This window comes from Podarcis melisellensis (assembly GCF_964234715.1).
Source record: "Podarcis melisellensis genome assembly, chromosome: 11".
Taxonomy (NCBI): domain Eukaryota; kingdom Metazoa; phylum Chordata; class Lepidosauria; order Squamata; family Lacertidae; genus Podarcis; species Podarcis melisellensis.
The window spans coordinates 42,135,599-42,158,041 of record NC_138543.1 but is presented as its reverse complement, the minus strand read 5'-3'; the positions used below and the strand labels follow the sequence as shown (position 1 = coordinate 42,158,041).

Here is a 22,443-nt window from a genome sequence, read left to right as displayed (position 1 = left end):
TCTTACTGATCTGCTCAAAAAAACGTGTGCTTCACAGTGGGTTGGTGTATAAAACATCATCTACATTCTAGGTATTCTTTTATTTGTCCTGAACTTACTGCCAAACTTCATTGGATGGTTTCCAAATTCGAGAGTTCTGAAAGAGAGATGTACACAGAGAATTATTTCTTCCTATTAGTGCTGCCATACTGTTCAAGGATGCACACTTAAAAGAAAATAGCCTCCGTTAGGATTCCCCTTGATTTCTTTCCTCCCTTGCCTGCAAGTTGTAGGCAAATATAATGGCAAGGGATACATCAAAACCCACTAAAAGGCTCCGTAGTGCAACCATTGTCAAACCACTTTAAGGATTTTCTAATACGCGGCTCCTATTTTTCTCAATTGACATCATAGTGGGTGCAGCTAATGGAAAGAGACATGGGACATAATGGACCAACTAGCTCCTGGCTGGGAAGAAGCAAATGGATCATGAATCCAGCTCTGCTCGCTAAAACAGGCCTAACGCTGAATAGGAGAGAGGATAATTCCCCGCCCCCTGCTCCTGCCAGCCACATTCCCTTCCAGACAGAAACCAAAAAACTGCCTCAAAGTGTTTCGCTTTCCTCATTATCCACCTCCCCACTCCATCATAAAAGCCAGCCAGGCAAGCTCAAGGCTGTTTGCTTTTAAATGAATCATAGCAGTACAATAAAGATACAACACAGAGATTAAATATAAATCAATGACATAAGCTGATGCTCATAACCAAATGTCCCAAAGAGCAAAAAATAAATAAATGCTCACAGTCATGAAAGGTTCACCCAATAATGTGCCACAGAGGTGAGCTTTGAGTAGTATGGTGAGTCCTGTATCAGCCCTGCTGCTCCTACCACATGATTAAGGGACTTGTGGGGATTTGGTGGTGTGATCCTGTCAGCAGTTCACAACATTTCCTGCCAAACATGGAGACGCGATAGCTGTCTAAGGAAGACCATGAGTTCTCATTAGCTCAGGTAATTTGGACTCGGGGATAGGCTGTGCAAGAAGACCTCTCTCAAAAACACATCAACCTATTCATGGGCAGAAGAATCAGGGTATGTGGGCAGGAGGAACAATTTCTCTGAATTTTTCCAGGGGGTGGAGAATTCATTTGTTTGTTGGTTTGCAGCATTTTTTAATAACATTTAATTTAATTTCCCAAAAATAAAACAGTAACGATATCAAAACAAAACAAAACAAATTGACTTCCCTCTAGTCCCTTCCTTGGTTCCATTGTTTATCAACATACTGCATGTCCGTTGTAAAGTTATAAACCATTGTATTACTTATTATCCATTCAAAATTAAATTACAAGTAGTATTAAAAGCCTGGCAATGTATTAACCTGAGTACATTGCTTTTGAATATATGCAATAAACTCATCCCAATCTTCCTTAAATTCGTTGTCGTCTCTTCTTCTTAGTTTCATTGTCAATTTTGCCATTTCAGCATGTTCCATTAATTTAACTAGCCAATCTTCTTTAATTGGGACACCTTCTTCTTTCCAATGATGTGCTAATAATATTTGTGTGGCCGTAGTTGCATAAATAAATAAGTTCTTTAGTGATCTTGGTAAAGCCACTCCAGTAATACCTAGTAGGAAACCTTTTGGGGTTTTTTTAACAAAAGTTGTTTTAAACATCTTCTTCGTTTCATTATAAATCATTTCCCAATATTTCTTTACAATTTTACTATCTCACCACATATTTTTAAAAAGTCCCTTCTGTTGTTTTACATTTCCAACACTTACTTTTATACAATTTTGCTAATTTCACTGGAGTTAGATACCATCTATACATCATTTTCATTAATGCTTCAAACAAACAAACAAACAAAATTATATGTTTGCAGCATTTATACCCTGCCCTTTAACCAAAAGCGCTTCCCAATGGCTTCCAGAAATCTTTTCTAAGACCGTTCCTCCCTTGAGGTTCGTGGCAGGCGAGGAAAAAGGAATAGGCGGGAGGAGGGGAAAGCAAGCTCAAGCTTATAGCTACAGGGTCAAATTAAACATCGTGCTATGACAAATGTTCTGTCTGCACAAGCATTTCATCTTTCCAAATGAAATAAGCCCCCCAACCCACCACACCGCATACTGTTCTTGGGGTTCTTCTGACATCCCCAGCACCACCACCCTGAATCATAGAATCATAGAGTTGTAAGAGACCACAAGGGCCATCGAGTCCAACCCCCTGCCAAGCAGGAACACCATCAGAGCACTCCTGACATATGAGAGGCACAGCATAAGGAGAGGGAGGGAACACACTGCACAGGTAGAAGTCAATACACAGGGCTCGCACCAACATGCTTGTGAGGTGAAACTTGCCCACAGTTCTTGAAGTCACAGCCAATGTCAGTGACGATTCTGCTTACCTTCCCTTTGATTTGGCCTGTGTCATGTTTGGAAGGTATGCGGTCCTCCTGCCCACCGTTCAGAGTGGCTCGTGGCCATAAGGCTGGCCCTAGCATGAGGTAGGGGCATGTGGCAGCCTCTGGTGGCAGTATATTGATGGAGGGTGGGGAGAAATGGGATGGTATTAGAAAACATCTGAAGGCAGCCCTGTTTAGGGAAGCTTTTCATGTTTAATAGATTATTGTATTTTTACATTCTGTTGGAAGCCGCTCAGATGGGCGGGGTATAAATAATAATTGTTGTTGTTGTTGTTACAGATAGGTAGCCGTGTTGGTCTGCCATAGTCAAAACAAAAAAAATTCCTTCCAGTAGCACCTTAAAGACCAACTAAGTTAGTTCTTGGTATGAGCTTTCGTATCTGAAGAAGTGTGCATGCACACGAAAGCTCATACCAAGAACTAACTTAGTTGGTCTTTAAGGTGCTACTGGAAGGAATTTTTGTTGTTGTTGTTGTTGTTGTTGTTGTTGTATTGTACCATTTGGCCTCTTAGCCAGCCTGCCTTCAGGCATGGTGAAGGACACTAAGCATGGCCAACTGCAAGAGCCGAGCCCTGCCTTTTGATAATACTAATTCCTGATGGGGGTGTAGATTTTGTCCCTTCCCTCTTACTGCCCTCCTTTTAAAATTGCCCAAGCTCTGAATGCAATGGTTATCCCTTTAAGACCTGAAAGACTTGTACATATATCAGCCCTCACAGTGAACTTGCCACATGCTGCCACAGAGCTATATTAGCCTGCTTTTCGACAGCCTTAAGCCAGATATTCAGAAATAGAGTCCCTGCCTCGGCAAGTAATATGTAGCCATCTAGGTGGTATGCGCTGATTTACATTTGGCTTACTCCATATTTTCCATGAGTGCATAACTCTTTTCTACGTTTCCCTGAGTAAGTAAATTTAACTCCTACTGAAAGCTCCAGTAACTGCTTTAAGCAGGATGGATTTAGTATTTGCAAATGTTACCTTTACGGCACTTTTTGCAGCCTCTGCATTCCTGAAATTTGCAAAAGGACAGTGATAATGGTTGCCGCAAAGATTTTCCAATAGCAGATTTTTTACTAGTTTCTTCCTCTGAAACTGTCAGTAACAAATGATTCAGTAATAATAGATGCTTGCTCTTGCCATACACTCTTATGTTGATTTCTTGTATGGTACACGCAGCTTTGATTTCTTGGGTGCATTTAAAGCACCTTTCTTGTAATTGTTTTCTCAGAACGACACCAGCAAGGTTGTCAGATAAAACAGTGGCCTCGTCCTCCACCATTTCTTTAAGGCCAGAGGTGGGGCAGTGCTGTGAGGTGGGGTGGCTGCAGAGCTCTGGATATATGTTAAATGGAAAGAAATGTTCACATACCCTGGGCCACCTCACAGCAATAAAGTAAGCTGAAGTTCAACCCCATGCCCACTAAAATTATGAAGAAATAAAGTGCCCTGTAAATGATGCAGAAAAAACAGGAACATCTTTTGTGGGGAAGAAACCTTTAGAGAAATTAGATAAAAGGTTTTGGCACAGCACCGGCACACATGGTAGACTGGCCATGTCAACAGTTCATTATAAGCCTAGATCACAGGCAAATTGTTTACTCAGACTAGAGTTTCACTAAATACACATTCAGTCCATGCAAATGGAACATGTCAGCACCAGTGGTGGGGGTAGGGATGGGGTGAAATTTCAATTCCGTTTGCCTACCTAATTTGTACTTTCCAAAACAATAGGTGAACCAAAACGCTGTCATCCTTCATTATTTGCATTTCTCTGAATTTTGCAATACAGTTCTCCAGTCAAGTAATGTGTGCAAAAATGCATAGACTGCAGTTGAGTGTCAGTGAAAATGCATATAATGGTGCAAATAACATGGAAAAGTGCGTTAGTTTAGGGAAATTGTTTTACCAAAAAATGTTTATTTTAGGCAAAATTGCATAGAAAGAAAATCGTGGACTTTTCTCTAAAGGAAACTGATGTGGGAATGTGAAGAACTGGATTTAGGACTGGAAAAATAAAATAAAAAGTACATGCAACCAAAACTGACAGATTCATCCATCTCTAGATGTGTTCATGGAATCCATAATGCATACTAAGGAGTACCAATTCTGATGGCTTTAAAAGGAATTTAGACAAACCCATGCAGAAAATGGGCTATCAATGACTATTAGTCTGTATTGCTTTCAGATATCTTTACGTTGCTGTACACTTCCCCCCTGCAAGAGGGCAGTACATAAATGCTTACATATATGTATATGTGTGTGTGTGCGTATATGTGTGTGTGTGTGTGATATATATATGTGTGTGTGTGTGTGTCATGATGGGTTTGTTCTACACCCTGTGTCAGAGGCAATATTTCTCTGGGAATCAGAACTGTGGAGACTTCTACTGCACTTTGGTCCTGCTTCTGGGCATCATCACTGGTGGAGGAATAGGAGTGCAGGGGGAGCGCACCGCCCCCGGCAGCGCAATCCCCAGGGTGCCTCCCCCGCCCACACTGGGTGCCCCGCCCCCACAGATGGTGCGCCCCATCCCCACAGATGGTGTGCCAGCCCTGCCCCTGCCTGCTCTCCACCCCCAGTGCCGGAGCATGAAGCTCTGCCACTGGGCGTCACACAGAAATCTGGTTTGCAACTGTGAAAAGAAAGTACTGGAATAAAATGGGCAGTAAGGCTGTTCTTATGTTCTTAATCCAGCACAGTCCCGTGTTGGGACCTTCATTTTCCAAACCTGGAAAATGTACCATATATTTCGCTCTATAAGACGCACCCTAACCACAAAACGCACCTAGTTTTGGAGGAGGAAAACAAGAAAAAAATATTCTGAATCCCAGAAGCCAGAACAGCAAGAGGGATCACTGCGCAGCAAAAGCAGTGATTCCTCTTGCTTTTCTGGCTTCTGGGATAGCTGCACAGCCTGCATTCACTCCATAAGACGCACACACATTTCCCCTTACTTTTTAGGAGGGAAAAAGTGAGTCTTATAGAGCAAAAGATACGGTATTTGTTTTAATATGGATTAAAACGAAATTGTTGTCTGAGTGCAGTTTTATCTACCATCTAGAGTTCTTCCCTGCACTTATGGTCAACAGAAACCTGACTACGTTTCTCACCAGTTATGATAGCTATTCCATAGTGTCTCTCTTTATTTTCTTGGGAATTAAATCTCCTCTTGGGAAGTGCAGTGGTCCACACGGAAAGTCAAGGCATACGGCTCTTCAGCTTGTCAGTGAGTACAAGACTAATTTCCTCTGAGTATGGAAAACCTTATCAGATGAAGGTAGATTCTCTGCTCACAAACCGAGGAGGTGGGGAAAACACCTGCTAGGTAAATTGGAGTCATATTATTAATACATAAATTTAAAATCCAAGCAGAGAGTTTCTCCTTGGGAAATTAACATTTCCATTTTACTTAAAGTGAAATGAATGGCATGAGGTTACTCTTCTGCATATCAGATTCATCAAACACAGGAAGGGGGTGGGAAAGAAACTCATTCCTTGTTCCACTGAATACAGAGAAAACCCTGAAGTCACCATTGGGTCAATTGAATCAGGGACGATCCGATCGTCAGAGATAAAAACAAAACAAAACCACATTAAACAAATGAGGGTCTTTTACAACCGGCTGTGTGATTTAAAATTCACCTTCTCCCAACTCAAGGTGAACCATGTGGTTAGGGGTTGATTAGACGAGTTGTCAGAATTATTAATAAAGCATTGGGTTTTTCAGGTACCATTCAGGACCAAAGGAAACTGGACTTTAACAGCAGTTGTGCAAAAACTGAAATAGCACTGCCCATTTAAACAGATGGTTGTTGGTTTATTTTGCTAATTATGCTCAGTATTAATGGTGGCCACCAATTTGGTGTGATATCTTTTTCATTTTTTACCAACAACAACAACAACTATTCCTGTCTGGTAGAACCTCCATTCCTACCTAGTAGAGCATATTGGGTGGAAGTCAGTGTCACACAATTACGAACATTTTCTCTGCACAAGCATTTCCCCTCACCAGTTGGAGTGAGTCCTCCTTTCCTCCCCCTATGTGCTGTTCTGGAGGTTCTTCCAACCACTCTAAGCTAATTTCAGCTACTGCAGGGGAGAGGGGCAAAGCCCCATTGAGTTCTGTTAGCTGCAGATTAAGTAAGGACTGGCAGGTGGGACCGTTTATGGTGACCAGCAAGCCAGAAATGATCCTCTTCCTGTTCTAAATGCATCAAAGGCTCTGTTGATCTCAAGGTCTTAGAGCTTCAACACTCCTTTTATATGATTGGCTAGGGCCAGTTCTTACACTGTAGGATTGCCAGAATTGCCATTTCCCCTTTCTAGATACAACCCACATCATATACACTCCAACATACCAGGACACATGTCATTCATCACTGTGCTCTTGCGGCAGCCAGTTGACTCATGCGAGAGCACGGTCCCCAAAAATGGGTGTCTTTGGGGGCCGTGCTCTCATGGGAGCCAAAACAGGACAATCAGAAGCAGGGGTGGCTTCTGTAATTCCAGCATGTCCTGCTCAAAGCAAGGCAATAGATGGGCTAGTCATGTTGATATTTTAAGATGGGTGTGGGACCTTTTTCAGCCTGAGGGCCTCATTCCCTTCTGGGCAAGGCCAGTGGGGCCAGAGACAAACGTGGGTGGAGCAAAGGATGTAAATGTTACCTTTGTGTAGCAGGTTAGTTTCTATATGCACCCCTCTGTATCCTCCATCCAGGCAAGCAAAGGGCATTAATCAGAGTTGTGGGCCACATTTCAGCCATACAAAAATCCTCCAGGATGGTATAAAGCAAGGGGAGTGAAGGATGTGACCTTGGAACACGGGACGTAGCATGGGAAGGTTTCCAAGGGCCCAGCGCCCGAATGAATGGTCATTGCAAGGTGGTGGTGGTGAACGGGTGGGTCAGTACAGTGCAGGCAAGTGACTACTTAGCAGCCAGCACTAACTTTGTGATAAATAAATACAGTAGAGGAAAAGACAGACAGAGAATGTGTCCCACTCATACATTGTCATTGGTAGGTGGCCAGTAAATCCTTCCCCCCAAGGGAATGAGGTCCTCAACTCCATAAAGGTACAGTTGGAGATGATCATAAAATTTATCAGTGGGGAAACTGGCTGGCCAAGGGCTTAGTTAGTTGTTTTCTTTGTCTAGCAACAACCACAACACTGAAACTGTCTCCTCTCGTCCTACTTTCTTACAACGGTCATCCCAGCATATAGGAGCGTGATAAATCCTCATAGAAGGTGAGTGTTATTTTCAATAACGATGAAATATGGTCTTCCCACTTCCACCCCCAAACCAGCTAGATTCCTCATAAATATTATACTTCTATGCTCTTGCATTTCGTAACACTTGGTAATCTAGAGCACATTGCTGTGGAGATGCAACACCTCCCTCCCCAAAGCTCATATGTAAATGCATGGCACTGCTGAAATTTATGAATGTGCTTTAGGCTGTCTTGAAGTATTTACTTGGAAAGAGACCAACAGAGATAAATTTAGTTGGTACTTGCTCTCAAAAATGGAGTTATTTGTTACCCAAATAAGCAAAACTTTGGCCAGAAGTGGACAAAGTACTTCAAATTTATTACTTATGCATGAAGTGTGACTTAACTTATATTTGGGGGTGGGGGGGTTCCATAGAAGTTCCTGGTTTTTAACTTTTCGCTTGCTTTTTTTCATTGTGTTCTAATTGTTATGGTTAAGAATGGCCTTTGTGGGGTACTGTTTAAAGAGTAACTTGCAAAGAAATTAGGGTTTAGGCCATCAAAAGTTTAATCTGGCAGACATCAAGGGAAAGATAACCCTACCACAGCAAACAAATAATTATTCAAATGCATAGTTTGAGCATCCTCTTACTTAGTCATTGTATATCCAGTATTGTTATTAACACTCCTATAGGGCAGGATTCAACTAATGAGTCCCTTTCAGTGGAAGCCCTGTAATTTGCTTGCACAATGGGGTTTTCCCTTTCTCCTCTCCAGCGTCCCCCTTGCCATCCCCCAAATTGGGAGTCAAGAGAACCCCGGGGGGGGGGGGAGGAATCAGTTCATCCAGCAAACCAATGACAAAACCATTGCCTTAGCACATTGTTCAATCCTTCCCATAATCCTTCATGGCTGGTTGCTGCAACTTACCCTGATTTAGCATAGAGTTGCTCCCCTTGAACCATGGGTCCCAACACACTTCCTGGAGTTTCTGTATTTATTCATTTATTTCCCTTCTGTTATGTACTGAAGTTCTCACCCTGGGCCAGCAGGGGATACTGTGGATAGTTTTCACTCAGGTCCACATATGCAAATAAGGGATTGAAAGTGACATTCAGTGATTGGATAGTTACAGAAAGTGGTTACAGTTACGTTGTACTGGAGCTCTATATAAGCAGGCTGGCTGAACCCTTCAGTTCAGTTCTTTTCTGGCCTGTGAATAAACAAGAGCTGTTTGAAGAATCGCTGTGTCGTCTGATAGGTTCACCCACAACTTAACACCTTCTTCCCAAGAGCTCAGGGTGGTGCACTTGCCCCTCTTTTATTATCACAACAGCCCTGTCAGGGAGGCTAAACTGAGAGGGAGTGACTGGCCAGAGGGTTTAAATAAGGACCTGCCTATTTAAGCTCAGCACTCTTAACAACTGCACCACATTACACTGCCTGATTTGTAAATGCAGACTTGAGCCAACCTCAAAGGAACTGAAAATGTCATGCCCTAATGTGTGATACATGTGACATATTTTCCTGTTATGTTACATCTGTTATGTACAGGGCAGGGCTCTGGGAGTTCAGTCCCAGAGCCCTGCCCTGTACATAACAGATCACAGAAAAGCAAATTTTATGTATTATCACACATTTAAATATTAAGGTTTCCTAAGTTTCCAGACATGATTTCCAAATCATGCACAGCAGTGATCGCACAGCTCGGGGGGGGGGGTAGCATGTAAATCAGCTCTTTGTATCTCAATTCTTGGAAGGATTTACAGTAAATGGAAAATCTGCAGGGAATTACGTACGTATCTCAATTCCCAGTACAAGCACTAAGATAAAGTAGTAAAACTGCAGACCGAAATTCCAGAAGAAGTTGACTAATACAATGAGATACGTAAAAGACTTTTTTAATTTGCCGTAGTTCGGTTTTTCATTTCCTTACTTCCCTGATTGTTTCAATCCTGACTGTCATTATTAAGTCCCAGAGTGGAACTTAACCTTTGAAATTATTTGCACAGACCTACAGAAGCTGCAGCAAGTTATAGATGCACAAACACTGGTGGAGCACTGTACTTGCTCTGTGCAGAACTCTGAGTTTCTCTTTGAGCAAAATATGTACCGTATTTTTCGCTCTATAAGACGCACCAGACCATAAGACGCACCTAGTTTTTGGAGGAGGAAAACAAGAAGAAGAAAAATCTGAATCCCAGAAGCCAGAACAGCAAGAGGGATCACTGCACAGCGAAAAAGTGAGTCTTATAGAGCAAAAAATACGGTAATTCTGTCCCTTTCTTTCTCAGTTCTACCTGGAAATACACTGGATTGCACATGATGCCTTTTGCATACAAAGTGTGCTCTCTGCCAGTGAACTATGGGCCTCCCTTCAAAACATCACATAACTATCAAAGATAGCATCATAATCAAACTTAACATCTGCATAATGCATAGGTCTAGTGTCAAAACAGAATTCAGAGCCCAAGCAAAGTCGTCCCTAATATATTTTACTCTGTAAAACTAATACCAAGTGAGAATGCATTTCTTTTAAACCTGGCTCTTGCAAAATCTTTTATGATGCTCATTGGAACAAAACTTTCCATTGGAAATTGTCAGTTTTAATTACAGTTGGAAAGGCAGCTGCAGGACTTTTTATAGACCAGCAATGAAAACAGACTAAGCCACCTACTTAGGCAGAATGATTACATAAAACATAGAATATACTGAAAACAGTAAACGACCCTAACAGGCCAGGCTAAGGCTGCAACAGCAAAACGAATCAGATTTGGGCAGGAATGATGACAGCGTTGCACATTTGTAGGAGAAGAAAAGCAGGAAAAAGAAAATACTAAATGATAATTGAGATGAGGGTGGTATCATTCATATATATATATATAATTTCAGTGGGGAAATAAATTGAAGGAAATAAAGGGAAAAGGAAGAAGTGCTTATACGATATATAAGTAGTATGATTATTCCAATTAATATAAAATTATTAACAAGATGATGATGATATCTTAACAGGAGGAACGCCACAACATGTCTCTCACATGGGTTAATACTTAAGAAATAAAATGATAGGTAAACCCAAAATATGAGGATGTGAGTCCTGGGTGAAATAAATGGGGTTCAACTTGCTCCAGTCAAGTTTATTTGCCTAAAACTGACCTGGAAATAGATCAGCACAGTATAATGTTCATCATAAAGAACTGCATTTATGATGGAAACCTTTCAGAGCTAAAACAGCCCAGTGCCCCCTAATCTGAGACAACAATCTGTCTTATTTATTTTCCATTATATAACAACCGGCACTGCTCTTATCTTGAAGCAATTAGCTTCAATTTCTGATACTAAATCCCTGCATTAGGGTTTTGAGGCAATCAGAAGGGCATATGGGAGCTGCCAAGGTTCCTGTGAACAACATGATGCTGTGGTGAGGATATATCTTTAATCACAAGCACCTGATCTGTGTATATGAAATAGTACATGCAACCAAGGTTAGGGATCAGCCTTAACTATTGAGTAGGAAAAAGGCTGTTTATATGAAATTAGCCAGCATACAAGATGAGACCCAAAGCTGTGAATATGAGGTATTGGGGTAGGAAGGGAGAGGTCAACAGGAGGTAATGTCCTTCACCTTTTCTTTCCTAGCATAAATTCAAAACAGATGCAGTACAAGGTTGTTGTTTTTTCCTTAATGTTGTTGCGCCCCCAGGCCCCCAAGCCCTTCCCCAAGTAAATAACTTCACACTGACACGCAATTTTGGTTTAAGTTAATGGGCAAAATTTAGGCCACAACTTTACCACAAAGTGAGTGGTATTGGCTTAGGCACTGGCAACAGACTATAACTGACTCCTGCCACTCTGGCTGGTAGTCTGTAAGGGTAAACACCAAACAAGGGAGCAAAATCTATGAAAATCAGCTGAAGCTCATCCTGTGGTTCTGGCATGGCCCTAGCCCAAGGCTAGGCAACCCACCGCCAGCCCCATAAGCGAGGGGAGCAGCGGGAGCTCCCACTGCGCTCCAGAGGCTTCAGTTGCCTTCACTGAAGGCGACTGAATGCACCTTGCACACACTGAACGCACCTTGTTTTAGAGGGGAAGAACAAGAAAAAAACATCTCCCCCTCTCTGCACAGTGTCCCTTCAGCGAAGCGGCAGGAGAAATGGAAGGGGCTCCATTTCTCCTGCTGCTTCGCTGAAGGGGCGCTGCACAGAGAGGGGGAGAATAATTTTTTTCTTGTTCTCCCCCTCTAAAACAAGGTGCATCCTATGGTCAGGTGCGTCCTATAGTGCAAAAGATACGGTATGTATGCGACCACTGCTGCTTGGATGTTAATCGCCCAGAGATGGAAAGAAGATAAAGTGTGATGGGACGATGAGCTGCTTGTGCGTAAAATGCAAGTCCCTCAGAGTTTGATCAGGTTTTCAAACCTCTGCCTGTGACGGAGCCCCTCCAGCATGGCTGCGTCAATCACTAGTAGAATCCGAAAGTGGCTGCTTTCGGAAACGTTTCCAACATAAAAGCTCCTTAACGGAAACACGTCGTCTGGCCTCTCGGCGTGACAGTTTCCGTCGAGGTGTGGGTGTCCCTATAGGAGGTCCTGAGACCTCCCCACTGGTTTCGCTTGAAGCGTCTCTGAGCCATCCCTCCGACTCACTTTCCCTTGGAGTTCTTGCTCGCCCTCTACTGGTTCCCTCTTCCGCTGCTACTGCTCTCTCAACCTCAGGGAGCCTTTGCACCTGCGGCGCTTTAGATGTCAGTTCCCTGACATCCACCTCCCCTCCAGGGCCCCCTTCACCCCCTCCCGTCTCCTCTCCTACTGGCGGTGAGGAGGTAAAACCCCTGAAAGAACCTCCCTCATCCTCCGACGTCGCGAACACTTCCTTCCACTTGTTGCTGTTCCTACTCTCTAGGTACTCTTCGTCATCAGAGTCCACTCCATCTTCCAACTCCGACTCCGCGAACCCTTCCATTTCCTCTTCCTCATCGGTGGTGCCGAAATACTCCCTCCTAAACCTTGCTATAGGCTGAGGTTTCCTCGGGAACCTTTGGTGGAACGTTTCTGTTAAAACCTCGTCATTGACTTCCTCTGCACTTACCCAGGTGTTTTCTGACTCCGGTTCCCCTTCCCACGCCACCAAATACTCCACCTGATTACCCTTCCACCTGGAATCGAGGATTTCCGCTACATGGTTGCGGCGTTCCCTCTCTTCCAAGGCTGGTCCCCTGACGTGCTCCCCTTCACGTCCCCCCCTGTATGGTGACAGTAACGACCTGTGGAACACTGGGTGCAATTTCATGTGGTTGGGTAATCGGAGTTTGAAAGCTACCGGGTTGACCTGCTGAATCACCTCAAAGGGTCCCAATCTTCTGGGCCTCAGTTTCTTACAACCCCCTTTGAACGGCAACCCTTGGGTTGACAACCACACTTGATCCCCCACCCTTATGGTTTCACCTTCCCTTCTGTTCTTGTCTGCCTGCTTCTTATATTGTGCCTTGGCCCTTTCTAAGTTGAGCTGGAGCTGCTGATGGATGGCTTCCATCTCTTCTACAAAATGTTCAGCCGCTGGAACGCTCCATCTCTCCCCTCCTTCCCCTGGAAATGCCCTGGGGTGACACCCGTAATTAGCCAAAAAGGGACTCATCCCTGTGGACACATTCTCCGCATTATTGTAGGCAAATTCTGCCAACGCCAACTTTTCGACCCAATCGTTCTCTCTGTCATTGACATAACACCTAAGATATTGTTGAAGAATGCCATTTGCCCTTTCCGCCTGCCCGTTGGTTTCAGGGTGCCGGGCAGTTGAAAAATTAACTTCCACGTGTAGCAAGCTCATGAGCTTCCTCCAGAACCTGGAAGTAAATTGTTTGCCTCGATCTGAGATCACCCTCGAGGGAGCCCCGTGCAACCTAAAGATATGTTCCACAAACAACTTCGCCGTTTCTTCCGCTGTGACTGCATGTGAGCATGCTACAAAATGGCACATCTTAGTTAACAGGTCTACTACTACCATGATGGCTGTTTTCCCCTTGGACCTTGGCAGATCCGTCATAAAATCTATTGATATCGCTTCCCAAGGCCGTTCTGGTGTGGGTAAAGGTTCTAATAACCCTGCCGGCGCCCTTCTTTCCCCTTTGGCTCGCTGACATTGGTCACACCCTCTTACATACTCCCTTACATCTTCCCTCACCTTAGGCCACCAAAATTCCCTGGTAACCAACCACATGGTTTTGTGTTGCCCAAAATGTCCCGCCGTGGGGCTATCATGCAACTGCTTGAGTACTCTCCCCCTCAATTCACCTTCGGGTATATACAGTGCCCCTTTGTAATACAATGCCCCATTTCTTTCCTCAAAACCTCCGGGGCTCTCGCCCTCCCCCCTGAGACCTCTGAGCTTATCCTGGGCATATTCATCATTTTCCGTTTCCTCCACCAGTTCCCGTTGCCCCACCAGCGCCGCCCCACACACCCAGCGGTCCTCCGGGATGACATGTCTCTCTTCGATCACCTCCTCCCCTTCCCAATATTCTGGTTTGCGTGAGAGCGCATCCGCCCTGACGTTTTCTGGGCCTGGCACATAACAAATCTCAAAGTTAAATTTGGAGAATTCCTGTGCCCATCTCACTTGTCGTTGGTTGAGCACTCGAGCTGTTCTCCAATACTCTAAATTTTTGTGGTCGGTGCACACTTGCACCTTGTGTTGTGCCCCAATTAATAAATGTCTCCACCTCCGGAATGCTTCGTGAATGGCAAGTAGTTCCCTGTCATACACCGTGTAATTCCTCTCGGACTTATTCAGTTTCCGCGAGAAGAATGCACACGGTCTCCACTCCGACGCACTCCTCCCCGGTTGAAGAAGGACCGCCCCTATAGCCCGGTCGGATGCATCTGTTTCCACTCTCATGGGTTTTTGTAAATCCACGTGCAGAAGTTGTTCTTCCGAGGCGAAAGCCCTTTTCAGTTCTTCAAAGGCTCGATCCGCCTCCACCGTCCAAACAAATTTCTTCTTGCTGCTGAGGCAGTCGGTGATGGGCGCCGTCAAGTGGGCAAAGTTCTTGATGAACTTCCGATAAAAGTTCCCAAACCCCAAGAATCTTTGCACGTCCTTCTTGGTCTTCGGTGTCTTCCATTCCAGTACCGCTTGAACCTTGCCTGGATCCATGGCCAATCCCTTGTCTGACAAGCGGTACCCCAGGAATTCCACCTCCTTGGTATGAAACTGGCACTTCTCCAGTTTCACCCACAGCTGGTTGGCTTGCAGCCTGCCCAACACTTCTCGAACGTCCCTCACATGCTGTTCCTCATCTTCCGAATACACCAACACGTCGTCTAAAAAGGCCACACAGTTCTTGTAGAGCAAAGGTCCCAGAACGTGGTTTATAAAAGCTTGAAAACAGGCGGAGCCCCCTTGTAGACCGAAGGGCATAACGAGGTATTCAAAGGCTCCCAAAGGGGTAAACATGGTGGTCTTCCATTCATCTCCCTTCCTTATGCGTATCAGATTGTACGCCCCCCGCAGGTCCAGTTTTGTAAAAATCTTTCCCTTCCTTACTCTGGTCAAAATGTCGTCAATTCGGGGCATAGGGAAAGCCAGGGGCTCCGACACTGCATTGAGGGCCCTAAAGTCACACACCAGTCTCGGTTTGTCTGTGTTCTTTTTGTCCACAAAAAACACTGGGCTGCCCCCCACCGCTCGGGACTCTCTGATGAAACCTCGCTTCAAGTTTTTGTCAATGAACTCCCTCAGCTCCTGCATCTCCCTGTCTGACATGGCGTACAGCTTGCCTACTGGGAGTTGGGCCCCTGGGAGTAGGTTGATTTGACAGTCAAAGGGTCTATGCGGTGGCAGTTTGTCTGCTTCCCTTTCGCTGAATACGTTGCTCAGATCTGCGTATTGCGGGGGCACCTTCCCTTTGCCCATCACTTCCATCCCCGCTAGGGTGACTCTGTCTCCTCCCGAGACCTTCCCCTCCTTGCAGTGTTCTAGGCAATGCGCTGACCCAAAGGAGACCACCCTCTGATGCCAGCCCACTAGCGGATCGTGTAACGCCAGCCAGCTCATCCCCAAAATGATGGGCGCTCCTCCCAGGATGGCCACATTAAACGCTATCTGTTCGGTGTGCCTTGCCACTCTCATTATCATCGGGACCGTCTGTTGGCTAACTTCTCCCCCCAACAGCTCTCTGCCGTCAATCGTAGTCACCTGCAAGGGGTTACTTAAAGGGATGGTCTGTATCTGGTGCTCAGCCGCAAACTCCTTACTCATGAAATTACAGGAGCTGCCTGAATCCAAAAGCGCCTTGACCTTTAGTGGGTGTCCGTTTGGCAGTTCTAGTAACACCTCTATCACTAAAGCAGGTCTGGGAGGTTCTGGCATGGGCACTTTCATTGCTCTTTGGCCTGGCTGCTGTGCCCCGACGGTGGCAGCCAGGCGTTGGCTTTTACTTGCTCCTTGCTTTCCTCTTCCTTTCCCCCAACAGCTCCTGCCATCCCTTGCCATTCCTTTCTTTGTGGGCAGACTCTGGCAAAGTGCCCTGGCTGTTGGCAGAGATAACATCTCTTGGCGCTCTTTCCCTCCTTCTTCCGCCCTTCACTGGGATTTGAAACTGTGCGCGCCCGCGCTGTTCCAACTTCCATCGGCTCTGCCGGCGGGAAAGATGGCTCTGGAATGTCTGGAATGCGGAACTCCCTCCAACGGTCTCCTTTCCCTTCCCGCCTTTCCAAAGCCCTCGCCTCCTGGCGCGCTCCTATGGCCAGCGCAGATTTGGTTAATTGGTCCATAGACTCCGCCCTGGGCCCCCGGGAAAGCTCATCTTTGACGGTTGAAGAAAGCCCCTCTTCGAAAAGCATTTGGATGGGCTCCGCCGATAGGTCCCACCCCAATTTATGAATCAGCATAGTAAATTCAGTCCAGTACTCACGGACAGATCTGCTTCCTTGCTGGCAAGCCATTAACTGCCTTCGCACCACCCCCTGCTCAATATCGCTGGAAAACATCAGGTCCATGGCACGAAAAAACTTCCTCGTGTCCTTTAAGATCTCATTATTCGCTGCCATCAGGGGTCTAACCCAATCTTTCGCCCCGGATTCGAGATGGCCAATCACATACGCCACTCGCGATTCCTCGTCGGGGAAGTCATCAAACTGCAAGTTTAGAGCGTATTGCATCTCTGTTCTAAAGGCATGATATTTCCTGGGATCCCCCCCGAATTTCTGCACCAATCCTGGTACCTTTCTGGCGAGCGGGGTGGTTTTCTCCTTTCCCTTTTCTGCATCCTGAGCCCTCCTCTCCTCAAGCCTCGCCGTTTGCAGCGCCAACTGGATCTCCAACGCTCTGTACCTTTCTTCCAGGCTTGGACCCCCTCCAGCTGCTCCTGCACCCCCGGTTCCGGCTGGGTTGCTCATGATGCTTCTCTCTGCACAAGCTGGCTTTCGGTGACTTTCGGATTGCTGTGATGGGACGATGAGCTGCTTGTGCGTAAAATGCAAGTCCCTCAGAGTTTGATCAGGTTTTCAAACCTCTGCCTGTGACGGAGCCCCTCCAGCATGGCTGCGTCAATCACTAGTAGAATCCGAAAGTGGCTGCTTTCGGAAACGTTTCCAACATAAAAGCTCCTTAACGGAAACACGTCGTCTGGCCTCTCGGCGTGACAGTTTCCGTCGAGGTGTGGGTGTCCCTATAGGAGGTCCTGAGACCTCCCCACTGGTTTCGCTTGAAGCGTCTCTGAGCCATCCCTCCGACTCACTTTCCCTTGGAGTTCTTGCTCGCCCTCTACTGGTTCCCTCTTCCGCTGCTACTGCTCTCTCAACCTCAGGGAGCCTTTGCACCTGCGGCGCTTTAGATGTCAGTTCCCTGACATAAAGTCTCTACCAGAGAAGAACGGCAGATTAAGTTGATGGATTATGCTGAATTGGCAAAAATGACCGGAAGAACCATAATAAATAAATAAATAAATAGATGTGTATACCACGCTTCATCCATAAATCCCATTATGCCTCTGTATAGCAGTTGCTGGGAATTGCAAATCTGGAGAGCGCTGTTGTTCTCAGTCCTGCTATCACCATCATCTTAGCAATACGCTTGGTGCCTTACATATGGCAGAACATGGAAGCCAGTGGGGTTCGAGGATATGCATGTTTTAAGTCAATATATACAGCACTGTAATTTGGTGATTCTTACCTGATCAAGCTTTTCCCCTATCAGCCCACCTCTTGCACTGAGAGCCCACTTATGCATTGCCAGTTTTTTAAATAAAAAACCTGAATAATTATTTTGTGTGTGCAAAATTTTGCATAGAATTTTGCATGCATAGAAGATTTACATGTATATAATGCATATGAAGCATTCAAGCTACATGCATAACTTTAGAAGTATTAGCATACGTATTATTGCCAATTATATGCATTGTTGTATACATTTGTTTATGTGCTTCTACTTTGGAAAACCTCAAGTAAGTATGCTTATAACAATGTGTATTGTATACATAATACATATTATAAACATATAAAAATGGTTTGGATTTTTGGTAGAAACGGTGGGCGGGAAACCTCATTTCTCTTCAAGTTCAAGGAGCAAGAAAAAATTGCATGGATAAGCTCAACATCAAGATTGTTCAGAAAATTCTATCTCTAATTATCAGCATGGGAAACAGTTCCCCTGTATGGTTGTCAAGAGCCATGGATTGCAGTAGGAGACTTGTCTATGCATGCAGCTCTGAATCAAAACTCCAATGTAGTCATCATTTTCTGGTATGAGATCTAACCTTTTAGAGAAAAAGTTGTAGTTCCATGATTATTACATGCAAAAGCAGGCAACAAGATGTCACAGCATGGAACAAAGGAACATTGTGACATTATTGGCAGGTTCTTGGGAGAAATGTATAATCTCCTGTTTTTGTTATTATTTTCAAATCCTCTATAAATCAGAAATCCTCTATAAATCAGGAAAAAACTAGTGATCTATGAGTATTTCCACTTCTTAATAAACAGCTTCCTGTGTTCTGCGTACTTCCTGTTTCAAGAGTTTTAGGCTGAATTGTCTATTATTATTTTTCAGTGTGGATTTAATTGGGTCATGCTGCTATCAAAAAGTGGGTCACTTTCTCCTATACAGAATCTGTTTTGTGCCTGCCCATTTATAGTTCAGTGGCTCTATTGTTTATTGGCCAAACTCTATTGTTTGTTGGCACTGTCCTCTAGCTTAGCCAAGAGGCACTGATGTCCCCAAAGAGCAGTATATATGGATTGTCACATATTGAGAAAAGGGTATGTTTCGAACAAGCCCAAGACTTGTGCATGTTATAGGACAACCATGAAACATGGACAAATCAGAATTTGCTCCAGGCTGACCCCACAACACCCGCTCTCTTTCAGTATAACACAATGCATCATCTGAAACAATTCCTCCCTAGACTGCCAGGACCACTGGCAATGAGCTCAGTTTTAGGTATATCTTGATATGACTTTGGCTTTGCTGTGACTCCCAGAACTTCCATATATGCTCAGCCAAACCACAAAATTGATAATAAGCAACTTAGTCTTTCCGATGGGGAACCAGCGTGCCTCTTCTTTCTGCAAAATACTTGCCTTTTTAGGTGATGAAGACAGAAGGACAGAGGAATACAACTAAATAACACAACAGCAGGTCCCAGCCATGCTCAGTCTTGCACCGAACTCCGTTCCAGTTCTTGTTTATGTAACAATTCGGGGGGGGTATGCTGGAGGCTTGCATAAAACAACAAATAACAATAAACCACAGAGACTCAGCTGCTGTTTGGTGCCCTTTAACTTAGGGCAAGGCACATCATCATCTTTGTCCCAGCTCCTGCCAACTTAGCAGTTTGAAAGCATAGTGGCGCTAGTAGATAAATAGGTACCGCTGCAGCCAGAAGGTAAATGGTGTTTCCATGTCATCACAGTATTCTGTGCACCAGAAGCAGTTTAGTTATGCTGGCTACAGGACATAGAAAAGCTGTCTGTGAACAAATGCTGACTCCCTTGGCCTTAAAGCGGAGATGAGTGCCACACCCAATACTCGAATTCAACTGGACTTAACCATCCAGGGGTCTATCCATCATCTATTATTTAATATCCATCCTCCATAACAAGGTATTTGTATGTAGCTGAAAGGATATCTGGTAATCAAATGGATTCTTCCCACTGTGTCTGCTCTCTTCTGACCTTCCACAGACCTTAACCTTCCTGTATTTTCCACCCAGACTCGACACCTCTGGTGTTCTGTAGCAGGGTGGAGAGGAGCCAGTCAAGAGCCATGGCAGTGAAGTAACCATGTAGATTGGTCAGTCTGCCACAGAGTCTTAGGACAAATATTTATCACAATGATGGGGAACTCCAGATGTTGCTCGGATACAGCGTCCATTATCCCTCACCATTTGATATGCTGGCTGGAGCGGACACGAGTTAGGGTACAACAACATCTGGAGGTTTATGGAAATGTCATGTTCCACAGAAGCTTTTGAAATAGAAAAAGGTTTCCATATTGATAGAGGCTACCATTAACCCAAAATTCAGGTTATATATCTATTTGCTTAACATCTTACTATGGGAAATCATTTTAATGGTACTTTAAGTCAACAACGTTATCATGCTTTTATGGACTGTTTGATTGACATAAGCAGCAACTCTAGCTTGAAACTGAACCCACTTTTTCAAAAGCAGTATAAATCATCAGCTTTTACAACTTCTTGATTACCTCCTAATGTTCGCAGAAAACAAAGATAAAAACTAAACAAAAATCACCCTCTGATGAAAGCCTGCTGAGCACTCGAAAGAAACTTTTATTAAACAATATCTAGTTAGCAACACCCTATTGGGCCATCAGTGAAGAGTGGTGATTATGGAGTGCTTTTCTGCATAAACAGAATACATTTCATAAACTGTTGATGAAGGCTCTCTGGTGTATCATATATCTACCAACTTGCTCCCAGAAACAGAGGGAAATTTGATGCAGTTTGTTGCACTTTTAGGACATGCAGTAGCATATAAGAAAAGCCCTGCTGGATGAGACCAAAGGCCAGCAGCAGACTTTGGTAATAGGACAAAATCTGGTGCCACCGCAACTTTGAGTAGGTACTCATGTAAATATAGGTATGAAGCACCCTTTGTGGGGGAACCACCCGCACCAACCTAAATTTGGCACTGCCAAAAACCCATCTAGTTTTTACAGCAGCCAAACAGATGCCTATGCAAGCAGGACCTGAGTGCAGAACTCTTCCCACTTGCTGTCCAGCAACTGATATTCAGAAGCCTTCATAATGGATATGCCACTCAGGGTAGAGAATTGCACAAGAGAGATCTTCCTTGGACAAGTGTCTGAGCCACCAGCAGTCCTCTCTATGGAGGGCTATCAAAGGACATCCCTCTAGTTAAAGGCGTTCTATTTTTGAAAGTTTGTCTGGTTTGAGGATAAAGAAGAAAGGCAAAGGCATTGCAGTTGCCCATCCACAATTAGAACCTGGGCAGCAAACTTATCAGGCACACAGATCAACAGGTCACACCTTTCTTTCCTCAGTATGGCGAGATGTATTTTTACTTAAATTACAATAAATGTAGAAATTATCTCTAAACTTGCATCTCCTTACATAAAATAGCATGTGTATATATTATGCAAATCACTGTCATCTTGCATTATGCATTTGCTCTTTGAGAGGGCAAGTGGCAACCCTACAGATAATTAAAGCACATATTACATTTGCCACGGGAATGCCACCTAAAACCACCTCCTTTTGGTGACTGATCCACGCCTCCCTAACTTACGAAAGTTGTCACCATGTGAAGCATGTCCGGTGTGTGTGTGCGTGCGCGCATCCGCATGTCTTCAACAATTGCCTGGAACATGGAACAGGTAAGTGGAGATTCACAATGTGAACTAGATGGTGAGAACTTCCATCTGGTACAGCAAGGAGAAGGTCAGTCATCCTAGAGAGGCTGTTTTCCTCAGCATAAAATCACAAGGAAAGCCCTGGAGGGTCAAACCATAGATGGTCAACCAGCCATCATTGGAAAGCCCAGAAGCAGGTTGTGACAGCAATACCTGCTTTAGTTCCCATAAAATGATACAAGCTCCCTCTGATCCTAGAGGTAGCATAAAGCCATCATGAGTAATAGCCTCAATAATTTGGCTCACCCCCTTTTGTAGGTATGCACTGTATGAGGAAGTGCTTCCTTTTGCCTTTTAGTTCTGGATCTCCCACCATTCAATTTCACTGGGTGACCCTCAGGTCTTATAATATGAGGGGCAGGGGGCTTCTCTCTCTCTCTCTCCACTTTCTCTGCACCAGCCTCCCCCAATTTGGTGTGCTCCAAATGTTTTAAAATACAACCAGGAGTGACTCACCCAGTGGGGCAGATCCACAGGTTGCAGCTTATAAAATTATTTAACCCATATCTGCTTCGTAATACCGTATTTAAAGAGTCAGTTGCACAACTCAGATGAAACACAAAATCCATGCCATGGAAATCAACACTTGGTCCTTAGAATACTATCCACAAGATCCTAGACATGTTTGCTCCAAGTCATATCCTACTGAGTTCAGGAAGACTTATTCTAGTTCTTGGGACTGCAGCTTCAGTTCTTACTAATATTCCTCCACTGACTTCCATGCTACTCTGGCACGATTCATGACTCCGTACAGCACCAGCCATATAATTTAGCAAAGAAATATGTTGGTGGATGAGATGAGAATGGACAGAGTCCAACTTGGGCCTGCAGAGGTAAGCAGAATGTAAAGGCCTGATGTCCTTGGCTGATGTGGGAAGGCACAGTACAGAATAAATGCTTGAAAAAGCAGATCTATCCAAGGAGAAGGTGT

General features: G+C 44.6%; 1 long non-coding RNA gene across 1 annotated transcript; it reads left to right on the top strand.

Moving 5' to 3' along the window:
• Positions 1-940: 940 nt before the first annotated feature.
• LOC309380254 lies at positions 941-18,592 on the top strand. Its single transcript, XR_014172774.1, has 5 exons — positions 941-992; positions 3,641-3,805; positions 5,595-5,638; positions 7,566-7,657; positions 18,143-18,592. It is a non-coding gene; the product is annotated as an uncharacterized lncRNA (long non-coding RNA).
• Positions 18,593-22,443: the final 3,851 nt, after the last annotated feature.